This window comes from Phalacrocorax aristotelis, chromosome 3, assembly GCF_949628215.1.
Source record: "Phalacrocorax aristotelis chromosome 3, bGulAri2.1, whole genome shotgun sequence".
NCBI classification, from domain to species: domain Eukaryota; kingdom Metazoa; phylum Chordata; class Aves; order Suliformes; family Phalacrocoracidae; genus Phalacrocorax; species Phalacrocorax aristotelis.
Window position 1 is genome coordinate 127,732,935 of NC_134278.1, and position 24,448 is coordinate 127,757,382.

At 45.0% G+C, this 24,448-nt stretch overlaps 1 long non-coding RNA gene across 2 annotated transcripts; it reads right to left on the bottom strand.

Annotated features, from left to right (window-relative positions):
- Positions 1-6,822: 6,822 nt before the first annotated feature.
- Positions 6,823-24,182, bottom strand: LOC142055521 (uncharacterized). Of its 2 annotated transcripts, XR_012659964.1 has the most exons (5): positions 21,366-24,182; positions 18,630-20,641; positions 9,073-9,335; positions 8,622-8,797; positions 6,823-8,103 (listed from the first exon to the last, which is right to left on the bottom strand). It is a non-coding gene; the product is annotated as an uncharacterized LOC142055521 (long non-coding RNA). The 2 variants fall into 2 exon arrangements; XR_012659963.1 differs by lacking the exon at positions 21,366-24,182 and having other exon boundaries at positions 18,630-21,355.
- Between the last annotated feature and the right edge of the window lie 266 nt (positions 24,183-24,448).

Sequence of the window (24,448 nt, forward strand, 5' to 3'; positions counted from 1 at the left end):
GCAACACTTCAAGAAAAGAACAGATGAACTCTGCAGCACTATAAACGTGCCCGTATTTGTTTCTCTGGGGTAAAAATATCCTGTCAAGCAACAGGTCATTAACACACAGCTAGCCAAGTTTTCAATAAGCTGGTGCCCAACTACTGTGGTATTAAATGACAACCCAATGCCTAATAGCATCAGTGAAGTCAAAGCACGTCCCTCTCCTAGGCACCACGCAGTCATAGCTCTGGAGGCTCTGGCGAGCACGGCGATACGTGATACGCTTTAGGGAGAGGGGACGTGAGGCAGGGCAATGCGATACAGAGCAGAAAAGCTGGTCTGCAGAAAGCAAGCTCACCGTAGGTGCAAGGCATGTAACTCGTTTGCAGGGTGGGAGCTACCCGCCCCGGAGCTGCCCCTGTAGCCCTTGTCCCAGCCCCAAAGGGACGCACCTTGAGAGTCCCTCTGCTCCGCACGTGCCTTACAGACACCAGCGAAGAGCTGCCGTCACGGGGATGCAGTGGGCAGCGCGCAACGACTGCTCTCTAGGGGCACGGGCTGACGGAGGGGAGACAGCCGAGAGCAGCAAGACCACCGCCTCGTTTTCCACACTCCATCCAGAGCACTGGGGCCAGCGGCAGGTCAGGCCTCTGCCAGACATATGTCAGGGGGCAAATAAAAGCCAAACTGCTGTCAGCAACAAAGTAAGCCTCCAACTGTATGCCAAAAAGCAGCCGCAGGTCTGCAGCGTGCCTCCCTCGCAGAGCACCCCGACACCTTTCTGCTGACAGTGTTCTTGTGCCGATGCTCAGCAGACAGAAAATCAACCCCCCAAAAAAACCAAACCAAAACCAACAAAAAAAAGCAAGACTGAAGAAAAGCTTTACAAGTGGCTTTACAGGTCTGTTAATTGCAAGATGAAAGTCTGGGACGCAGCGACTGCGTGGCCGGGCCAGTCAGCGAAACTCGGAGCAGCGGGCAGCGATGGCATGGAGGCGGAGCGGGGCAATAGCAAGTACTGTGGTTTACGAGGCTTTCCCCGGCGACAGCTTTGATCCTTATGTCCATCAGTCAAGTGACTGAAATACGAACCTGAGCCAACACGCAGGCACGATGCAAGGCTCCGAGGCCTTTCTGCCCACAGCCTCTTCCTTCCCATTTACTTGGGCACCTGGGCGACAGCACGTCACGACATGTCACAACACAACATCGCAGCTCAGCGCCTGATGCCCATCTCCCCTCTGCCCCCCAAACCCGCTCGAGTTTGTCACAACGGCTCAAGAGGGAGCGAGGCCAGCTCTCCTCCGCCGGCCCCCTCACAATAGAGGATCACCCTATTTGTGTGCAAAGGAGAGGGGCTGCCGCCGGGGCCGCAGCCCTCGCATCTGTAAGGGCCGGAGACAAGCCGCACAGATAGGCAGAAATCAATAAGCTGGCGGATCAGAGGGCCCGGCGGAGGAGCCGCTCCGTGCACACGCACAGGGGCCGAACATCTGTCAGGCAAACAAAAAGCAACCCAAGCGGAACAAAAGAGAGGATTATTTTCACTCAAGTTCTTCTTCAGTCTCAGCAGGCAACGTTCAAGCCGTCCTCGTATTCAGACACTGAGGCCTTATGGAGTACGGGCTGTCCGGGAAATGCCAAACGCTGTTACCAGAAGACAAAAGAGGGGGGAAAAGAAAAAAAAGAAAAAAAAAAGTAGATATGGAAAATTCAGACTGTCTTGTTGAGTGCGATCGAGCAGGGGGAGGGTGGAGGGGGCACCGATAAGGGGGTGGAGGGCAGGGAGGGGAGGGGAGGGGAGGACAGCGTGACGACGCGCCGAAGGAGTTGATGACAAATCTCCACAGCAGCCCTTGAAAACAAAGCTGATCATATCAGACGTGCCACAGAAGCACAAACTGCTGGCGCACAGCTACGGATTCACAAGCTCTGAGGCTGCACCCCCGGTTTCCTCCCTCACCTGGAATGGCAGAGTCGCTGCAGACCTGGCCCGCTCCCCGATGCCCCCCTCACCTGGAGGGGTCCCAGCTTTGCCCCCCTGCACTTCTAAGGGAGTGAAGGATTTAGGATAAGCTCAGAAACAAGCTACCATGCCTCTCCCTTGTGCTCGGCGTTAGGCAGCTGACACGGTCACTTTGCAGCTTGGTTTCTCCAGCACAGCTGTCTCTTCTAATCGGCGTGTCATATACAAGCTAGAAATAGACGCAAAAAAGTAAATTTGTGGTGAAACAGATTAAGTAAGATCAGATTTGGGCTTAAAATGTCAGAAGCCTTCATCCTTTCTGAAAGAGAAGACTTTTTGTCCTCCAAATTATTTTGCAGTTGAGAACTCCCCGTGCTGCATTCACGTGCTGCTGCTCTATGCCCTCATGCCGCTGCTGGCTTGGTACACGTTCAAACTTAATTTCTATTAGGGAAAAACACCCTCTAGGTTTTCGGTTTCCTTCAACGGTTTCACAGTAGGTAAGCTGCCCTCATTGCTGAAGGCAGGAGCTGTTCTGGATAAAGGTGAACTTGCTTAGCTGGAAGATACGCGCTCTGACCTTGCAGCTCCACGCCCATGGATGCATGCACCCGTCACATGCTAGCCCACAGCATCGCGCAAAACAGGTATATGTCTCTGCCTTGAACGTGGCTTGCCATAGAAGACATGGGGTCTTACTGGCATTTTAGGGAGTATTACATAGGTATTTTGAGCCAGCTTGATTTTATTACATTGTGTTTGGGGTGGGGGAGGGACGTGAACTGGAACAGGTTTTGACTTAGGGAAAACAGGCACCTGCATTAAAAAAAAAAATCCCAAAGTAATGACCGGAAAAAACCCCAAACCACATACTTACCTGCTGCCTTATCTTAGAAGTGCCTAAATTTCTTTGCATAATTTACAGTGCCAGACACAACTGGGTGGGCTGCCTCAGTGAGAGTGCCAGAATGACCCTTAAAAAGAGTAAGCCCTGGGTTTTGTTTTGCTTGAGAGAGTGAAGGAGAGGGAAGGACTGCCTTCCCCATCCCTGGAACGGCTCCACGCTCTCAGTCCCAGCTGGCTACAGGCAGCTTCTTGGACCTCTTGAACCCAGCCTCTACACGTGAGGGAGGAGTAAGTAAGGCTTTGAGGGACTTACACCACTGTGTATTTTACTCATACTGATCTGAGAGGAACCAGAGGCAGCAGACGAGGGGATCTGTCAGCAGCCGGGGACAGGCGCAGCAGCCTGGTGCCAGCAGCGTGTTCCTCCCTCACTGGCAAACGAGAGCATCTGCCATAGACACACCACCTCTTTTTCCCAGGAGTTTTGCTCAGGCAGACCACGAGCATTTCATAGCTCGTAGGCAGGACAGTAACCTCCACCAGCCACTGCAGATGCTGCAGACCCAGGTACCTTCACCGCACATACCCCTGGAGACTCCCCAGCATTCATGCAGAAGACAAAGAGAAGTTCAAGCAGCAACAGACATAGCCTTCGTGCTACACCGCAGGTCTGTGGATGGAGAGCATATCCAGCACCCTGCACGTGTCCTACGCAGGTCATGCACACATACCCTGACTGTATAGAGGTAGTCAGATATAGAGATACAGAGTTACTGAAAGGGCTCACATGGCCAGAAAGGTCAAATCTGTTCATAAAACAAAGTAACTCATACGCCAGCCTTTGGTGTCTCCTCATCCAAGCTTCACCAGTCCTGAGCTATCACCTCTTCTGCAGGGCTACAGGGAGTCTAGCCCAGCTTCTCCCTGGGGAGAGACCCAACGCCAGGAGCAGACGCTGCTTCCCACTGCTGCTCTTGACCTACCTGGGTCGCTGCTGACTTCCCGTGGCCAGCAGTTACTCAGCTGACCTGCAGCCTTTCCTGGATGACCCCGCTCTGCTCGCACGGCAGCGTTTTGTAAGAAGTATTTCTAACCGATTGCTTGGGCACGTCTCAGGAATTTCAGGGGTCCCCTATTTACCTTTGGCAAGCAGTTCTCATATAGACCATCAATAGCAAATCAATACCTTCTTATCTCATGGTTAGGATATTACTAACATTTGTCCACGGCCAATGTTTTTCCTTAAAGCCAAAGCACTCGAGTTTCTTTTGCTCTTTTCGGTTATTTTTTGCAAGCCCTGAAGCACATGCAGGTACTGTCCTAAGCTGTACAAGCAAATACTTCTGTAAAGCTGGGCTTTAGGGGGAGGGTGTTGAAACAAGGGGTTTGATGCTATGTTGATAAATAATTTTTAAAAAATACAAAATACTAAGCTCATCATTTACAGGAGAGAAAACTGTTTCATATGAGGAACAGTATCCTCATAAAAGGTTTTATAGTAAGGGAACAGTATAGTATATTATGCAATAAAACAGTGCAAATTTTGTCCTTTACTTCCTACCACTGAAATCTGCTCTTGATTCTCCCTGCACAACAGCTCCTCCAGAAGCTGGATAAGGACCAAGGGAAAAAAGACGAGAAGGGAAAAAAGACGAGAAGGGAAAAAAGACGAGAAGGGAAAAAAGACGAGAAGGGAAAAAAGACGAGAAGGGAAAAAAGACGAGAAGGGAAAAAAGACGAGAAGGGAAAAAAGACGAGAAGGGAAAAAAGACGAGAAGGGAAAAAAGACGAGAAGGGAAGGTAGTAGAAGTAGTACAAGTGATGGATATAGTATATCTTTTGTGCGACATTTTGCAGCTTTGCCTTTGGAAACCAAGCATGTTTGATCTGTTTAATTTTGTCCTGGCCTACCAGCAAGCCATCTCATCAGTAGGATCTTTTTTTTGGAGGGGATTGAGTTTGAGCCAATCTGGCTGAGAGAGGCTTTTGGATTAGAAGCCTTTGGGGGCATCTTTTTTTATGCACAATGCATGGCCGGTTTCTTAGGAAAACAGGTTTTGGGGTTGGGTTGATGCCTGTGAGGTTGCTCCACAGGCAAAGGATAGATCTGGAAGACACAAGCCAGGGACAGGGAGCCTGGCCAGCAGAAGGCACTGGTTACCTGGGAGTGGAGACTGGCAGAGGCGCTCTGAGGGCAAACCTAACCTGTCAGTTTGATGGTCCTTGTTTCCTCCAAAGCCACAGAGCACCCTGGTGTTTCCTGCAGCCTGTCACACTCCTCAAAGTGCTTTTACCTGAAACATTGGAGAGGCAATGCCAATGTGCAATGTTAGTACGGCTTTGCAGACTACTTGTCATGGTCCATTAGGCTGCAGCTTGGGAACTCCTGCTCCAAGTGCCTACAAGAGAGACAGGACTAACCAGTAACTCTCAGACACGCAGCTGTGACATGTGCCATCACAGTAAATTAATGGTGGCCACGGTTTTGACAGTTTAAGTCAAAACAGAACTGAAGAATGAGAGCAAGTTTTTGTCTTGTGGCTGCAATGAATTCCCTGGTGGCTGCACGCGGCCACTATTATTGCCTTTGAGAGTCACTGCCCGAAGAGATGAGCTCTTTAACAAGTGAACAAGTAACTCAATTAGAAATTAAATAGCACATTCCTGAGAGGAGCTCAGCAGCCCTTTCTCCCATCAGCGACAGTGGGAGTTGCCATGCTCTGCCCCTCGCCTAGCGATAGCTGTTCTCCCTCCCTTCAGAAGATGACTCTGCTGTAACCACTTGCTTCACAACGTCATTCCAGTTTGCCTCTTTTGGGGACCATTCACTCATATGTGGGAATGTGCTGATTTTTGGTTACGTTTCAGACTAGGGAAAAAAAAAAAAATCTAACTACACAAAACAAAATGAAAAGGGCAGGGGAGAAAAGACCAGATTTATGAGTTGATGAGTGAACTTTTTGTTGAAAAGTAATTATTGAGTAGTGACTTTGTGGACGAGCTTGCTCTATCAAGGAGAGAGGAAGATCAGTCATCCTAGGATCTACAAACAGTTGAGGAATCAAGCTCAGGAAATCTGAGGATGACAGACTAGCCAATCTGTATTATGTGAGGAGTACAGATATAATAAGTTTCCTCCAAGGTAGAAAAGAGAGAGAAAAGTATTTTTATTAAATGTATTCAATGGGCATGGGAAGCCTCCTGCAAGGAAGAAATTGTCCTTTGAGTCTATGTTGTGGTTGTGTGGTACTGAAAAACAGAAGGGCTGAAGGAATTGTGAACAGCTGGTGAGTGGCAGCCCTATGCCAAAAGAATGATGTGTGGAGGAGGGGAGAAAGCAAGTAAAAAAAAAAAAAAGGCCAACAACAAAAAAGAGCTAAAATCCTAACTTCAACAGCAAAATAAAAACCCAAACAGAAAAACAAAACAGAACCGTTGGGAGTGTACTGTCGAACACCAGCCTCCCATGGACTGTAAGAGCAACAGAAGCCATTGTCCTCTGTTGGGGATGGGAACCATAAAAAAATAACAAGCTGGGCTGGGAGCATAACTGCGGCGTGCTCTCACTCGCATTTCTCGCCTAACCCCGACACAACTCTCTCTGCTGAATGCGAGGGATGCTGCAGAGAGGATGATCTGCGAACACTCACCTTCCTTAAAAAAAAAATCCCAACAGCTAAGTGTCCGTAACGACCGTAGTCAGTTGATTAAGGCTCTCGGGTGAGGAATAAATAACGTCCCCACGGTGGGCATGCAGGGCAGGAACCCGCAGCCAAACACGCGATGCAGCCTGCTGGCTGCCGCCAGCTCCGCGGGCGACGGTTGGGCCGGGGTGGTGGCAGGCGGCAGCACGCCCTGCTCCCGGGCACGCATCTGGCACGGAGCTCCACCCCGGGGCTCCCGTCCTCTCACAGCTCTGCTCCCGCCAGGAGGACGAGGTTTGCGCTCAGCCTCAGGCGAGGCACGCTGACTTTCCTGGCAAGCTGGCCCCATGAGCCACCGCTATACAGGGTTCGTCCCTGCCCGCCTTCCCCTGGCATGGCAGTGCCTCAGAGGTTCGGGCACCTCCGCAGCGGGGTCTGGGAGGAGCCGCCTGCTCCCCTCCGGGGGCCGGGGACCTGGCACGGCCGAGGCGAGCTCGGCACGTGCTGCAGGACGGCGGTGCAGCACAGCGCTTGCTCTAAGCTTGCTGGAAGCCAGGTGACATACTGTGCAAAGATGCTTAAACGCAGGACATGATTTCTGAGGAAGGAGAGATTAAGCAGATGAAGACTCTAACTGAGGAACAAGAGCAACAGGCAACATTGTGAAGGATATGGAGAGGCATCAAGGGAACGGTTATGCACTATTTCTCACAATACAAATATTAATGGGCTTCGCCTGAAATGATCTGATGACAAGTTCAAAACAAACAGAGGAAGTACCTCTTCCTATAAAGTACCAATTATGAAACTCTGGATTGATTAACAAAAAACAACAACAACAACAAAAAAACCCAAACAAAAAACCCCACCAAAAAACTCCAAACAAATAAAAAAAATAAAAAATCAAGACAAATCTGTTTAGAATAGTCCATAAATACAATTCAACACAAAGACATAGATACAACCTCAACTCAAAAGATCTTAAATCACAGCCTACCACCTCTCAGGATACACAAAAAGAATTGTCTCTCTTTGCTAGCCTGTTCTTACACACCGCTGTTGACCGCTGTTGGAGGCTGGATACCAGGCTGGAAAGATCTTTACTGAACCCATAAGTATAGCCTTGTTTTTCTTGTATTTTTCATTTGCCCTTTGAAACCTGGCATACTCGCTGATTAAAAATGAACCTGCCATTGAAACAAATATATCCAAATCACAGGTATCCAAAGCGCTGCGTTAACCTGACCACCACATGTTTTGACATCCAGACTATTTAAACTTCTAAAAAGGATTCTGCTCATGGATGGGCTCATTTTTTCAGGGCATGATTGACAGGGGTCTATTTCAAAATACTTGCCATTAGAGGGGGGGGAAAAAAGAAAACTACCTTAATGGTGAAGCAGGGAATGACAGCAGCAGACAAAAGGTCGTTGCCTCTTTGTTCTTCAACTCTGAAGAAAATACACAGAACTCCATTGTATGACTTTTTCATGCACAACATTGTCTCCCTTGACCCCATGCACATCTGCAGCCTGAAGTCCTCTGTTATCTCTGGATAACAGCTGTTCCATCACTGATTATTCATCAGCTCCACTTCAGTCTGCTTAAGGTGCTGTGAAGAGCCCCCAGGTTGCTGAGTTTGCTAACATAAATTCAAGATAAAGCCTGAAATTGTTGAAAAAAATAGGATAAATAATGGATAACTCTCACTGGCTATTCTGTTTGGTTATCTGTAGCATATAGGCCTATATTTTAACATAGTGGAATTGCAGGATCTTTTCAAAAAATCTCATAGAATCCCCTCATTCTAACGCCTTTCTGATTTTTATTTGGTTTTGGACAGCAAAACACGAGGGCAAGGAACACAGGCAGTCAGCACTGGAGAAACAAGCAAGCTCTTCAGATATATGATGTGCAGGAGCAGAATTTGCAGAACAATTAATTAGTGAGGATTTCCAGTTAAAAGAAAGTGACCGAAGAGATCAGATATGTGCAAAATCCGACCCCTTTGAATGCAAATACTCCTTGATCTTTATTTGGGGCAGAGGAAGTCATGTCTCTTCTATCTTCTCACACTTGCTATGGAGACCACAATTCAGTATGCACCTCCTCCCCAGGTAATTTATCTTCTGGGCTCTTCCACCCTCCCCAGTCATTTTCCACCCTTACCACTCCCTACTTACCAATGCTCATATTCCCACATGGGTGCTAAATCCCATCAGTCTCTCTGTCAGAAGGATAAGGATGGAAGGGGATTTCTTTGATCTCCGAGACTCTTTCATGGGTCGTTTGAGAGGTGAGGATGGAAGAAGGCGAAGATTTCCAGTTTATCAGCAAGGTGTTGATGGCCACCAGATTGCTGGGAACATAATAGAGGACATTCCTGAGCGGGGGAGGAAAAAAAAGACACTTTGCAGCCCAGCACTAAGTTGTTAATGAGCTCCTGGTGTAAATTCGTAGGGTGCAGGGGCTGTACCTAAGCAGGTGGCTCTGCAGTGTCAGGCAGCCCCCAGTTACCTACTTATGAGTAGGTTGTATGGCTCCTGACCCTGAAATACCTCCATCCTTAGTATGCGAGTTTAGTGTTACAGAGTCCACAATGTGCTAGGTGTATTTCCAGAAATATGGGCCCACCTTGCAGCCTGTAAACTGGAAGAAACTGCTTCTGTAAGAGCCCCAGAGGAGGCACAGGCTATTTCACGGAGCAGCCCCGAGTCCTGGTACCAGTGGCTCGTTTGCCTTGTGGCCATCTGTAAAACGGGCTGCTCAGAAGTCACCACTCTTTGATCTCTCCAAAGGCGAAGGTGCTACACGTGCACAAACGTTGCAGGTAACTGCAGTTTGCCTGTCGTAGTAAAGAGTACTGTAGCTCAGGTACCGGATGCTGACACACAAGTCTACTGAAATGATACAGAGGGGCAGAGTTAAAGGTACATATTCAATCTTTGCTCTAAATTTCCCAATTTGGTTGCAAAACTGACCTTTTTTCATGCTCCCAAGTTGTCTTTTGTCTCTTCCAATCCATCTACATCGCATCCCTTGCAATTATATCACACTCCCTTTGTCCGTATGCCAAGAATTTGCCGAGGACTTGCAAAATCCTCATTGCCAATTGTTTACCTGTTTTGTACAACATCTCTGCCTTTCTTAAGAAAGCAGTTCTGCTATAGCCTCCTTCTGTTAGACAAAATTATGCAAATTGCATAGATTAAATTGCTGTATAATGGTTGATCAGCTTTTCCTTATTGTTTGCCATTTGTTACACAGGATTTGTGTGCATTTAAGAGTTTTATGTGTTTAATAGTTATTTAAGAGGCTTAGCATAGCTAATACCTTCAAGCAGTTCTGTCCCTGCAGACTATAGAGAAGTGAAGGCTACCTCTGTCATCACTGGGTTTGAGTCTAGGAGTTTTCAAGATTGTTTTAAAAGCCTGAGCAGCAAGGGAGCTGGGGAGAAGACGCAGTGACCGCTGACGTTGTTTAGAGAGCGTGCTGCTGTTTACCAAAACGACCCCTGTCCCTCTGCTGATAAAAGAGGCTACAAAGCAGACCCAGCTCCCACTGATGGAATGGGCCCTGCAGGATCAAGGTCTCCAAATTCCACATTGTTCTGTAACAGCCTGATTCCACACATGTACATGCAAAAGCTTGGGTTCACTTTGGCGCGAGCGTAGGCTCCTATTCCGGCTCAAGGCTGGTGGCAAGCAAACACATAGGCATTTCCTCTCAGTTGCCAGATCCTGTTCTCATTAACGTGTTGCCAAAGCATTAATCATATCTCAAATCCCACGTGCCCCTGAGCAGGCTTTCCCTCCCAGCTGCCTCTTCCCCATTCCTTGATAGACAGACTTTCATCTCTCTCCCACTCCTTACACATCCTTGATCTTTCCCAAGAGCTGCAGCCCCGCCAGAGCAAGCAGGCTGGGAACAATGAGCGGTTTGCTGCCATCGAGCTGGCTTTTCTGCTTCCTCGCTGGTCGCGTAGCAGAGGCCACTCCAGCGCACTCAGCAAAGCACACAGAACCCATGCAATACCTACAGCTTTTCTGTAAGCAATTAACTGAAGAAGTCAGGTTTGGTTTTCTTAAACAAATTAGCCTTTTAGTATTGAGTTATACACACCGTTAAGAAAACAGAGAGTAAAGTAAATACGTTCTTGAAAAGCAACCCTTCTCCCATGCAGCCCCAGAGAGTAGTACTCACACATTTGCCCACTGCAAACAGATGGGCCATTTTCTTGTGTCTCTATTAGGTAATAGGCTCAAGCTGTGAACAAATAAAGCAGAAAACACCCAATATGCCAATGTGTTAATTTTGTCTTCCTGTAGGTGTCCCTGTCGATTGCAAAAACGAGGCAGGCCCAACTTTTTTGTTGCTTATTTTTCACTGACAGAAAAAAAGACAACTTATAACCTTTTTCCTGTGCAAAATAAACTCTGACCATTTTTCACAGTAACACATATACAAAAGGTGTCGATTAAGCCACCTGTGAGAAACAACAAAACCAGCCCTAACGGCTTGATAGGCTGTTTGTATATGTGTTGCCTTTTTAGATAGCTGGATTCTCCTTGAATACATTAATCTCTATACAAGTTCCTTACCAACCCTAAGTTTTAGTGATATGCCCAGAACCGGTCTCCCTAGCGCGCATACAAATACGCACAGTATATATAATTATTTGGTATTTGCACGGCCTTTCTTGCAGGTGGTGCTTGATGTACTTCACTGGGGTATAGCTCAGGAGAATCTGGCTCAGGCTGCAAGACCTTATAAACTAGTAACACGCGTGAGTGGCTCATCATTGCCTTTATGGAAAATACAAGACTGTTTCCATGCTTGCACTGGAACTGCCAAGAGGTTTCCACAGGGAGCAGAATGGAAGATAACAACCTCTAAAGAGGTTAGATATTGACTAAACCCAACAGAGATCCAACAGATTCTTCCAGGGTACTTGGCCCAGATCTGCAATTTTATTTATTTTGCCTAGGAAGTCTTTGTCCTTGCAGAGCTGAATTCTTCGGCCCAAGGAGGAGCAAGTGCTGAGTGCCACAGGGATTTATTTGTGTACTTCCCAACACAAATCCAACAGTTCTTAATGCACTCAGGCCTATACCGGAGAGGTATAAAGGTGCTTCTCTTTCTTTAAAGTCTAACCTGATTAGAGTCACTCCTATGACTCTTAATTTACCGCTATCAAACTACCTCTCCTATTGTTATAACCTTTCTTTCTTTCATGAAGGCCCTTTGGAAGCTTTTCACATACTTGTTAAATGCTCTTGGTCACAAAGCCTGCTCAAAGTTCCCTTGATCATGTCATTGCTATGGTGTAAAATTGAATTACTTTTACAATGCGTGCTGTACCCTAGCAAAGTGAAGCCTTTTCCCACAGTTAACAGAGGTGGAAGGCCACAAAAATAAAGGAATACAGGAGGACAAAAAAAAAAGTGAATTTTCATTAAAAGGAGAAAAAAAAACTTTTTCTTGAAATGCGGGAAGGCAAGATCAAGTATGTGTGAGCCAGTAACACTACCTCACTGTTTCAAGAGAGAAATAGATTGACTTGCTGAGGAGGGTTAAGAATAGTGAAAAATAAAGCATTTGCAGTTTGCTTAGGTCTTTTTGGTGGTGGTTATAGACAAAGTCGTGTCTCCCACAAGGAATCAAGAACATGAACAGCTTCTTCACTGCTGAAAATGCCTGTGGGATGTTGTAGGGTTGCAGATCAGAAAGTTAGTTCTCATCCTTATTTGTGCCCTTTTTATAGGACCGGACATCAAATGAGTGAGGTTATCCAAACAAGAAATAAGCATTAAAACCAGACAAGCATACTCAGAGCACACGCCCCCTACCCCCGAAATAAACCCTCCCACATATCCCTTCCTGGAAAATAAGCCAGGCTTCATTATTCCTATTGTATCATCTAAATAAAGGACTTTGATTAGCCCCATTTTTTCCAGGGTCTCGTTGCACATTTGTAATGCAGTACAACAAGCCTGCACTGCAATCCGTTGCTTCATGCTGGAGATAGCAGAGAGCCCCTTGAGCCTCTCCTCCGGAGAGGTATAAAACTCATTAAGCAAAGCACACGGACATGCCTAACATCTTGCTTGAGTCCAGCATGGTCCTCCAGCGACCACATTGACCATTTTACCTGGTATCAGAAACTCAGGCTAATTTTCGTTTCCCCTCAGTTTCTGGTGCATGACCTGTTCATTTCTATTATACTTGTCTGTGAAGCTCCCACTCCTTCCTGTCACAGCTACAGTGGCTTCGTTCAGCTTCAGGTTTTCATGTACTCGACAGCACATTCAGTCCTCGAGCCAGTGGGCCGGCACCAGCAGGACCTCATGGCTGGGGGACGCGGCAGTCATCCCCGAGGATATAGCTGGAGAGGGTCTAAATGCATCCATTTTTGCCTTTGGTAAGTCAGACCCAGTCTCAAGCACCCACAAAGTCCTAGTTCAGTTCAAGACAGTCCTGAGGGGTTTCAGTCCTGCCTCTTCTGTAAAAGGGGCTGTGCTGCCATGTCACAGGGTAATCACCTTCCACTGGTGGTTGTGCTTGCGGATATATATTCTGCTAAAACCAGGCTTTCATAGTGAGAGCTTGTGTCCTGCCTAGCAGGGTGATTTCATTGTATTGTTACCATGAAAGTTGTTCGTGGGGAGCTGCTTCCACACTGGCAGCGCTGCCCTGCCCTAGGATATGGGCAGAGCGCACCTGGGGAGATGTGACCTCTCTGTTGCTCAAAGGGATTCCCAGTTAACCAAGCAGCAAGAGGAACAATGGGAGCAGCATCCTTTTGACTTGCATGGTTTTCATCTTTCTTTTGCTTCCCTTGGATTTTCTAAGGCAGGCTGTGAATACTGAAGTGTCACCACTTGCACTTAAAGACTTTGCAGGTGATGGTGCAATGCTTGTTCACACCAATATGAGAGGAACCCCACAGCAGGAAGGCAGCTCTTTCAGACCTTTTTAGAAATGTGTGATAATCTTATAGTGCATCAACACTTTCTCCCTCCCCTCTCTCCCAGCCTCTAATTTCTCTTAAACAAGGCTATGTTAGTCTCTACGTTTTGATGCTGCTGCTGACGTAGCTCTCCTTTCTCTAAATTTGCCCTGTTTCACACCTCACGATCCCATATCGTTGAGCTATTCAGTACTTTGGGAACAGGTTTATGCATTCAGTCTACACCTCGCCTGCTGTGTTGCACTCTTCGCGATGCTTTTTTCCACATGTTTTGAAAAAGGCACATTTGGTGATAGATATGCAGGCCTTTTTATATTCTCTTTGTTTTTTCTTCTCTTTGTCCCCCTCATGCCTTGCTTTCTCTATAAGAATTGGTCCATATTTAAATTTTGCACTTCTGCATAACATTCCTCCTGTTCTTACTATGTGCAGAGCCAGTCAATTTTTCCTCTTTTTTTTTTTTTTCAACACCAACAGCTTTTTTTAACCAAACCCCCCACTTCTGAACAGTTTTCCAGGGAAGGAAAGCCCCATGATCAAGGCCATCTATGAAATGAGTTAATGGCAATTTGAATGTGAGGCCACATCCCATAGAAGCATGCTCACCACCAAAATGATGTCTGCTTTATGTAGGTATTTGTTTCAATTAGCAATCCAGCCATTAACCTTTGAAAGATTGTTTTATCTTGATGTGCAATAAAGTTGAAGGATCTGAGACGAGTTTCATGCCCAGCTGTATTTATATCACTGTAGTAGCTGAGTGTCTCTCAGAGGCTGATTAATTTGCTCATGCAATCCTGCAAACAAGGCAGTAACGTATCAACTCCGGCTTAGAGCTGGGCAATAAAGACACAGAGGACAGGTTAAGCAATTTTCCCAAGATCACACTCAAAATAGAAATGTGCTCCCCCACGAGACTCCCTCTCATGCTAGACTAATACTTTATCCTCAAGCTCAATCATTTTTAGCTAAGTACCTAACAATATTTGTGCCTTTACCTGATACCAAAGCACTGAGACTTACTGAACCTTTCATTAAAGCCGTGAGCAAACACTGAATTATCACTGGGTCCTTCTGGAGTAGCGGTCACTATATTGTCTCCTCTGCAGGCCGTGACACTAGAGGGCATATAGGAAAGATGACATGACCAAAACCATGCTAAGAATCAGCAGGGAAAGTCCTGTTATTGTCCCTGTCCCCCCTTATGCTCACCCTGGGTTCCCTGTAGAGGACACAAGGTTCCCAGGCTGCTTTTCATTTGGTTTAAACATTGTATGCTAATACTTTTGTGTACCTTATTAATTCCAGTGAAGGTCAGCATTTCCTTCTTTACTGCAACCGAGGTGTGTTAAAACCCACCAGGATTTACACACCACATGTGGGCCCCTTAAGAAGCTCAGCTGTAAAAATAATTCTCATCACACATTATGAAGTTGACTGTGGTGTTAAACACAGCAGACATTTGGTGAAGTGTACTCCTGGACAGGACCAAGTAGTTGTTAAGCACATTAAGAAACTGTTCTCTCATTCAAACAGAGGCCACCAAAATGGTTTTTGAATAAAAACTCACTGGGTTTTCTTTACCCTTTCATCTTGTCAGGAAATCTCTGTGAACTTCCCTCCTCTCCATTTGCTTTCCTTCCCCTTTCTCTGCTGTCATTTACCAGCCGGGCTAGTTTCTTCAAAGTACCCTCTAAATGTCACAACCACCAAACAACCACAGCAAATAATGGAAATGCCCTAGCAACCCTTCCCAAAACACTTATATACCAACGCTGAATAATTTGACCTGCTCTCATTCTTGGGAGCATATTTCACGGTAGTGGCAGAGGAAAGAGAACGGTTTTAAGATTTTGTTCCCTTTTCTCTTGGTTCTCTTTTGATGTAAGACAGCTCTACAAACACGAACTAGAAAAAACCCTACAGCCCAAACCAGATGCCCCTCGGAAGGAGTGTGACAGCTAATACAGAATGAGGAACACTCCCATTTTGAGTGCTGTTGCACATGCTTCACTGTGTCCCCCTGATTATAAGAAAATGACTTAAAAGTCCTCAGGGACCTCTAAAACAAATAATCCATAACCATAAAGGGCTTGGGTATAGCAAAGGTGTGCACATGTTTATCTTTCAACACAGTTTCACCTGGGAGACGCAGTCTGTCATACAGGATTTCAGGCAGAAATCCAACTCTTACTTCAGCTTTAAAAAACCAGGAGTTTTTCAAAGAGCCATGAGAACTGTTCCTTTGCTGATTTTTTTCCAAGAGACTTGTTCCAAAGGTCCACACTAATAGGCATTTAACCGTGTTAAAGTATGTTAAGATACCCTACTCGACTAACCTTGGGATTTCTGTATGATTTCTTTCAGTGTTGGTTAAAGTCCAAATCAGCTTATTTCTATCTGTTTCTTTCATCATTGATAAATATGAATTTCAGGGTATTTTGTATTCAAGATGTGCCTGAAGCAGTATCCTCAAACCAGCTCCTACTCGAGATCAGAAAACAAATACTTAAGTTAGCTTTGAAGATGACCTTATTGCAGTCCCAAGAAGACCTCTGGATCTAATCTAGATCAGGGCTTTGGTCGCTGTTCCCTTTCTCTTTTACGGGGGACAGAACAATTCTGAATGTATTGTCTTTCTCACAATAGCCTTCCCTCCTTCCCTTCAGGCCTTTCACTGTCCCTGATTTGCCTTACCCTAAACAAGCAAGGCTGACCTTATCTACTGTCACCAGAGAGACACTTCAAACCTGAGTTACTCACTCTGGGTTACAGGTCAGGAGCGAACAGAAGTGTTCAGTTAAGCTCTCAGAGGTGTGGGTTTCGCGATGCACTTATCTGTTCACACATAAGCTCCTTCTGAGCTGCTTTGCATCTACAGAAAACAAAACAGCGGCACTGACATTGCAACCAAACCAAAGTCTAGGTGCTTCCCTGGACGTGGTTGAAGTGCACAAGTGAAGGAAATTTAAATGAAAGAAACAAGAAAGATCCCTTCCACAAATTAAGCTACCTGTGCAATTAGCTAACAAAGAGGAAAATTGTTTCTGGATCCCAGCTGTGAAACTTGAGGCCCGACACAACTCTGCTGCCTGCAGACCTGTTTCCAGGTCTGCACTGGAAGCTCCTCCTAGACCAGCTATGGCAGCCAGGCATTGGAGAATATTCCTTCTCTTACCACCACCATTTTGCCAGGAAAAGCCCTTGTTTAGGTACAACTAAACCAGCAGAAATGTTCATCGCTAATTCTGCTCAGAAAATTAACAGGATCAATACCAGCCAGAGGACACGACAGGCAGGAGCTGAAGGGCTTGCAAACACGGTTCGGGGAATAACTACACCAAGATCCCCTCTGAGGCACAGACAAAGCCTTGCTCTCCTCGCTGTGCTGTCGCAGGAGTTATCATCTGCCTCCCTGGCACCACACGGCAGCAAGTTCCTCTGGTTAATTAGAAGCAGCAGAAGCAGGAGATGTTTGTACACCCCGTCAGCCCCCCCTCCGTGCCTTATACAGCTACTGAGGAGACATGTTGGTCTTGTGGTTGATGGCACTGGCCCGTCTTGCCAGAAATGTGTTGCTGCAATACCCACGCCACTCGTATGCTGTAGCCCTCTGTCTCTTGTCGGTCAAGTCTGTGGCAAGGGCAATCTGGGCATGTGTGGTGCCTGGTACAACAGGGCTCCCCTATCAGCTGTGGTTTCTGAACCCTTACACCAGGAGCTGCTAACGATGAGAGACCCTTTGAAGGGTCCTTCAGCTGTGCCCTCACCCACCTACCAACCCCGTCTCCTCCATTTTCATTGCAGCCTCTTTGGCTGCACGGAGCTCTTCACTCAACCGTTAATATAGTAAAGGTCATAATTTCCTAAACTGCCCTGTTGGCTTCGGTGGGATTTACAAGCTCGATCCTTCTGGTGATCTGATTTCCATGTGTATGAGATGAGGTGAGAGCATGGCCATTTCAAAGCCTCGGAAATGGACCTCCAGCACTGGGATGCTGAAGGAGGGCAGAAGAATCAGCATGAGAATGTTATCTTAACACCTTGGCAAGAATGGGAGCCCTCACACAAATGTTTATTCAGAGGCAGAGGGATGGCCTCGCTGGGCAGCATTTTATTTTTCGCTCCTAGGAGTGTGAAAGGAGGACACGTAAAGAAATTTACAACTTGTAATTCCCCTCCCGAGACCTAAAAGATGCTACGAAGTTGTGGAAAAACAAAAGGCTTTTCAGATGAGGGAGGGAATTGGCAGCCCACAGTGAGCTTAAACCTGCAGCTTATTCTTCTGTACTCAGGCAAAAATCAGGCAAAAAGTTGATGTCGGTAGAAGATGTATCAGAAAAGAGCAAAGGGACTTTACCCAGGCCAAGGCTTTCAAAATCAAACAGGATCCTTCTTGTTTGTGCTGACAACTCTCAGCAGCCTGACACAGTATGGCCGCAGAGCTGTGCAAGGGCTGAGATATCTAACAGGAGATCAGCAAATCTGGTCAAGTCATGAAAGTTACCATCTGCCCAGCAAAAGCTGTGAGTACTTATCTGGTGCTCTTGAAAGAGCACATGGCATATTAATTAGTGTCAGGCACTAATGAAAGGCCAGCCAGTGATTACTGCCGAAGCAAAGCCCTGACTGCTCCTGCTGCTGCTCAGCGCACGGTGCAGGAGAATGCAGAGAAGGGTCTTGTGTGCGGGTCCAGCCTGACCTGGCCTCAGCTGTGCCCTGGGAGCTGCCTTCAGCTGCCAACAGCCCCCCTCTCTCTCGTCTTCCCTCTATAACAAGAGCAGGGTACATGGCTTTTCACATTAACATATCACACCTTTCTCCTGGATCAGAGGATATTTCTAAGTATTTTTTTCCAACTTTAGGAGAGTTTTGCAAAAAACCAAGCCTCTTCTGACCCCACAACATCCCTTAGAAGACCATCCTGTAAGTATATTTGACATATGTAGAATCAAACATAATCGGAACAAACCGTATCTAGACAGGCATATTTCAAACCCAGGAAGCCCATTAGATTTTTCTGAGCTGAACACTTGTGTGTCCTAAGCGTCCATGGAACTTCAGCCCATTCCTCTGTACTGAGCAGGGCTTTCACTTCGGAAAGATGATAAATTGCTGTGCCCTGGTGGAGATTATAAGCAAGTCAACAGACAGCATGGCCTTGACCTATTTCTCATACATTTCACACAGGTGAGTTCACCGGTTTCTAAAGTTTACCCACCTGTCAATGAGACGCAGTTTACATTAGTTTCCTCTTTGAACCACCAGCCTCTGGCTACCTTGCGTTACAGAGTCGTGCCTCTCTACTCCAGTAGTCAGTGAGTCCATCCCACAAGCGTGCTTCTGACCAAAGCTGGACCAGCTCAGGAGGAACTGAAGTAACAGGCTTAGCACAGCAGCTTCATCTGATTTCCCAACCTTTTAGGACAACTGGATGAGATGAACATATCCATCTGTACATCAAAAGATGGTGGCACATACTTCTAAGTTGTGTTAACGTGACTAGGACTAACATGAGCAAGGCCACTTCTATGGAGCAATGTGCTAGCAAGTGACAATTTATTGTTATATTTAGCTCTCCAAATAAAGGCAGCCCGCTTTGTTGAGTTCACAGGCGTAAACGTCCATGTTCAGATGTCACAGCAGACTATTTTCTAGCACATATCTTCACTTCATGAAGAAAACCAGCTTGGTAAGTCAAAAGTTTTTGGTAAGGCATTTGTGTCCCATAGATGGTAACACTTACAGGCTTCCTTATTCGGAAAAGCAACAGGTCCCAGAGAGATTTCCCGTGAACTGGCAGAGTTCCGGGGCTCTGCAACAAGCCCCCTCTCCCTCTCCTCCAGAATAAGACTGCAGGAAAAGACAATCTGGCTTCAAAATAACACTCTCTCAGCTGCCATTTCAAAGGAAAAACAGCACTTCCCAAGGGCAGATTTGAGTCTCATGTGAACTGAATAACCCTCTGGTAGAGACTGCCATTCCTCTATCTTGAGCAGAAGTGAAGGGAACGATGGGGCTAACTGGAGTAACGCTCACCTCAGGTAAACAAGCCACCAAAAATCAGGCTTCTGGCTCGTGTCAGCACTTTGGGCTCCCTTTACAGCCAGAGAGAAAACAGGTACCTGTGGGAGACAATTCTCCCACCTGTTTTAGGAGGGGCTGAACAGCCCTCTGTCATGTCCTGACTGGCAAGTGAAGGAAGGCAGACCATCAGCTTGGGTCTGCCGCAGCCCAGCTTTCAGACAGCTAATGCTGGGTGAGTGCCCTCAGGCATCCTCGGTTTGATGCCTCCAGTTAGTTGACGGGAATCTGGGCCGAATACCTTTGTCAGCTTCAAAGAGGAGTTTCACATTTTCAGTATTGAAACCCTTTTAAAAAGAATCAGAAAGAAATAGCAGAAGAGGTTAGATCATATTGCAGGCTATTTATTGGACACGTATTTTGAAACGGAATCATCTTTAGCTATGTGATGGCAAAACAAGAGCAATCAGAAACAGCTGCAATGATTTTAGTCAAAGGACTAAACCTTCCAGCCTGGGCTAAGGTCTCGCATACACGCTGGTTGCTCTGGCTACTGCTATACTCACCAGCAGCTTGGAAGACCAGAAGATAAGCTTGCACATCCACATGGAATTTTCCGCAACAGCCACAGGCAAAACTTGTTTCAGTGATCCAACCTCAAACTTCCTATCAAGGCATTTCAATTCCCGTATTACTGAAGACAGAGCACAGCTGGCTACTGGTTTTGGGGGAAGTAAAACTGCATGGAAAATTCAGGTTGTAGATTTAAAATACTCAAATAATTATAATTGGAAGCCCCAAGACCCTCTGAGTTCCATGCCTGACTAGCAAGAATGAGATGCAAACAACCGATAGAGAACCTAAGAAGCATTATACATTCTTTGCAATGTTATAAAGAAGCATTCCCGATTTCTTTATAAATTATCAAGCTCAGCCCATATCTAAAGATAGTCTCAGGCAGCCTGAACTGGTAGTCTGCCCTGGTGCAGCAAATGCCACTTTGTTTTGACTTCAGCCTCTCTTTTTCCACCACCAATAGTGAATGTTTGATATGCAGGGCACTGGCATAATTATCTCTGCATCTGTTTTCTCTATTACAGACTGCATTTTTAGCCATATAATCACTTACAATTGGATGGAAGATTCTCAGCGCCTGTTTACCAAAGAAGTGGTACACAGGACTACAGTGAGGCATCTGTTTCATTTAATCTGGAACGAAAAAAAAAAAAAAAGTCAAAATTTAATACTTACCCTGGAGCAATGCTGAAATTATGCTACATACTGAAGTCCAGGCTACTACTCTATTAAATCAGTTTTTAATGCCTCCTTGTTAAATCTACTAACCTTTCCTGCACCAGACATGCCCAGATTTCATGAGCATCCTTGCCAATACTAGGAAGCAACTGACGCTAACCGAGAAGAAAATGCAGCAAAATTTAATTCCCAGAGTAAAACCAGCTTGTATCTTGCACTGTTATAATAAGCAAACTCTAATTAAGTGTACTAAGCAAAGCCCTGGCTTGCAGAAGCTCTGCACAGACTGCAAAAGCTCTGAAGGGCAGGAGATGCTTTATTTGACAGCTTCTGCTAAAGAAAATAAAAATAAATATTATACGGAACATTCACATAACCCCTTGCTCGTTTCAGAGTCTGTGGTTTGCAGATTGTTGCAGATGAACTAAAATTGCAATACTTGGCTAAGCGAATTCCCACGTATCTGTCTCGAAGCCTTGTTGTTCTTTGAAGACAGAGGAAGTTTCAAGTACCAAAACCATCTTTCAAATCTTTATGAGACAGTGTGACAAGGTACTTTGTGCTTGTACGGAGATGGAAAAGCAAAGGTCTGTCATTTTTTGCAGATTTTCTTATGCTACTAGTAAAACACCCTCGTACATGGAGATACTCTCCTCTTGCCCATTTACTCCCCTCTCACCTCTCACCTCCCTCCCAGTTCCTGGCAGGGTAACTGCCAGGAGACATCCACTGTTTGAGAGATGACACTTCACAGGTCTTGGGCATGTCTCAGCTGTGCCCCACGCTACGTTTTTCAGCCTGCATGGAGAAGTGTAGAGGTCCCCAGATCGAAACCCTGAAAAATCAGGTGGACTAGGTTAAAAATATCTCTTCCACTGGGGACGCTCAGCCCTTACACATACGCATATGTCTTGTTGCACTTCTTTGATACCTTGATAAACTACTTCTTTCCATAGCTGCCTCCCAGAAGCAAACTACCAAACACGATTTCTGATTGCTAACAGTACCCAAAGGGGCTGCTTTGCACAGGTTCTGCATTTGCACTAAAGCTCTGGAATGTATGGTGACTTCCAACAGGATCTGGATCCATCCATCCATCCATCCATCCATCTATCTATCTATCTATCTATCTATCTATCTATCTATCTATCTATCTATCTATCTATCCATCTATCCATCTATCCATCTATCCATCTATCCATCTATCCATCTATCCATCTATCCATCTATCCATTCATCCGTCCGTCTGTCGGTTTACCAACCCAGAGCGACCAGTGTTAACTGGTGTTAAACACTGCATAATATTTCAATGTTTAGAAAACCCAACAGCATGAGGTGAGATTTAAATAAAAGCACATGTTTCAAAGTCATAAAAACGACCATCAAAGATTGACTTCTTATTACTCTCTCAGCTGGCTGCTGTCAGGGCGAAGAACTAAGCAATTCCATTTTTTAATGCCATGTAAATTATACCGCGGTGTTGTGATACATCAATTAAGTTCTTTGAATAAATTAATCAGAAAATTCTGTAAGGATGCTTCTTTCCTTTCTAAAGGGGAAAAATAATAAACCCAAACACAAACCCAGGCTTTGTGTTTATCTGGTGGTTTGTTTTCCTCTGGAGTTAATTCATGGGTTGAGATCTCCGTGCATATATTTTCACACATGTAAATAAGGAATGAAAAGCTTCACATTCTGTGTGAAAGGCCTCAAAACACTTCTCATAATTTGACTTAATAGATGTTAGCAACATGCCAACTAAATAAAGCGCCTTACACACATTTAGATGAAGCATCAGTTTTGCAGCTGACTGACTACTGCTCCATTATTTCTACTAATTACATATTTATCTGCCTTAAGGAGCAGTTTTACTATTGATTCAACTAGAAACAGCTTGCACAAAGCCAAAAATAAAGCAGCATTATGAAGTCAGACTTTTACATGCAAATACAGGACCCAGTTAGCAGGGTCTAACGCGGCACAGTCGTGTACTTCACTAAGAGCTGCACCACCTCGTCACACAACCAAAATTGTTTCATTTCAGGTTTTAACGTGAAAGCAGGGAAGGTGGTTAAAGTCAGATGAACTTATGAATAATATGGTACGTGTGAACGCCCTCTGGTTCGTGTAAACCCATCAGTGCTACGCAAAAGAACAAGAGTCAGATTCACAGATGCCGAGTATCATCAAAGCCCTCGCCATGGCACGAAGAGCTTGGGTCCTTTGTGAGGGAGTAATGCTGTGTTTTGAACAGCACCTAATTTCTCAAATACTAATAGACTCTCATCTCTGCTTTAGTACACACAGAATGAGCCGAGATCAAATCGTGGTTATGCCTGAGTTTTGCTGTAGCGTGACCTATATTAAAACATTATGAGAGTCAACATCCTTCCTACCTAATCCTTGATTGCTGCATCAAACTTAAATTCTGATTTCTAATTTGAAACCTGAATTTTATTTATTTAAATTATGATTTTTAATGCTTACAGTTTCTCAGGAGTGGCTGTCTGGGGAAATGAGTGCAATGTTTATCTGTTGCACAGAACTCTCAGATGCTGGCTTTGCTCAGGCATCTCCAGGTATAACGTGCTTTCATTAACTAATGAAACAGGCATCCTATCCCTTCTCTCCTCCAAACACCCCACACAAAACAAAAAAAAAACTTGAAAAAAGGAAGCATCATCAAATGTCATCGACCCAATCTCACCTGGTGTGAGCCAAAACACTTACGCTGAGAGGCTGCGGAGTTGCACTGATTTATGCGAACAGCCTACATGCTGAACTGCTGCAACAGCACGCCCATTCTCAGAATCGGTCCCTGCAACGTCCTCCAAAACTCAGAGCCCGCAAGGGAACACCACAGCCAGGTCAGGCAGCAAAAGCTGAGGAGTCACTGGTCACAAGACAGTGGGAGGTGATCTCACAGGGTGGCTTTCTTTTCTTTTCTTTTCTTTTCTTTTCTTTTCTTTTCTTTTCTTTTCTTTTCTTTTCTTTTCTTTTCTTTTCTTTTCTTTTCTTTTCTTTTCTTTCTTTTCTTTTGTCTTCTCTTCTTCTCTTCTTCTCTTTTCTCTTTTCTTTTCTCTTTTCTCTTTTCTCTTTTCTCTTCTCTTTTCTCTTTTCTTTTCTCTTTTCTCTTTTCTTTTCTCTTTTCTCTTTTCTCTTCTTTTCTCTTTTCTCTTCTTTTCTCTTTTCTCTTCTTTTCTTTTCTTTTCTCTTCTTTTTTCTTTTCTTTTCTCTCTTCTTTTCTTTTCTCTTTTCTCTTTTCTTTTCTCTTTTCTCTTCTTTTCTCTTTTCTCTTCTTTTCTCTTTTCTCTTCTTTTCTTTTCTTTTCTCTTCTTTTCTTTTTTCTTTTCTTTTCTCTCTTCTTTTCTTTTCTCTTTTTTCTTTTCTTTTCTTTTCTTTTCTCTTCTTTTCTTTTTTCTTTTCTCTTCTCTCTTCTTTTCTTTTCTTTTCTTTTCTTTTCTTTTTTCTTTTCTCTTCTCTCTTCTTTTCTTTTCTTTTCTTTTCTTTTCTTTTCTTTTTTCTTTTCTCTTCTCTCTTCTTTTCTTTTTTTTCTTTTCTTTTCTTTTCTTTTCTTTTCTTTTCTTTTCTTTTTTCTTTTCTCTTCTCTCTTCTTTTCTTTTCTTTTCTTTTCTTTTCTTTTCTTTTTTCTTTTCTCTTCTCTCTTCTTTTCTTTTTTTTCTTTTCTTTTCTTTTCTTTTCTTTTCTTTTCTTTTCTTTTCTTTTCTTTTCTTTTCTTTTCTTTTCTTTTCTCTTTTCTTT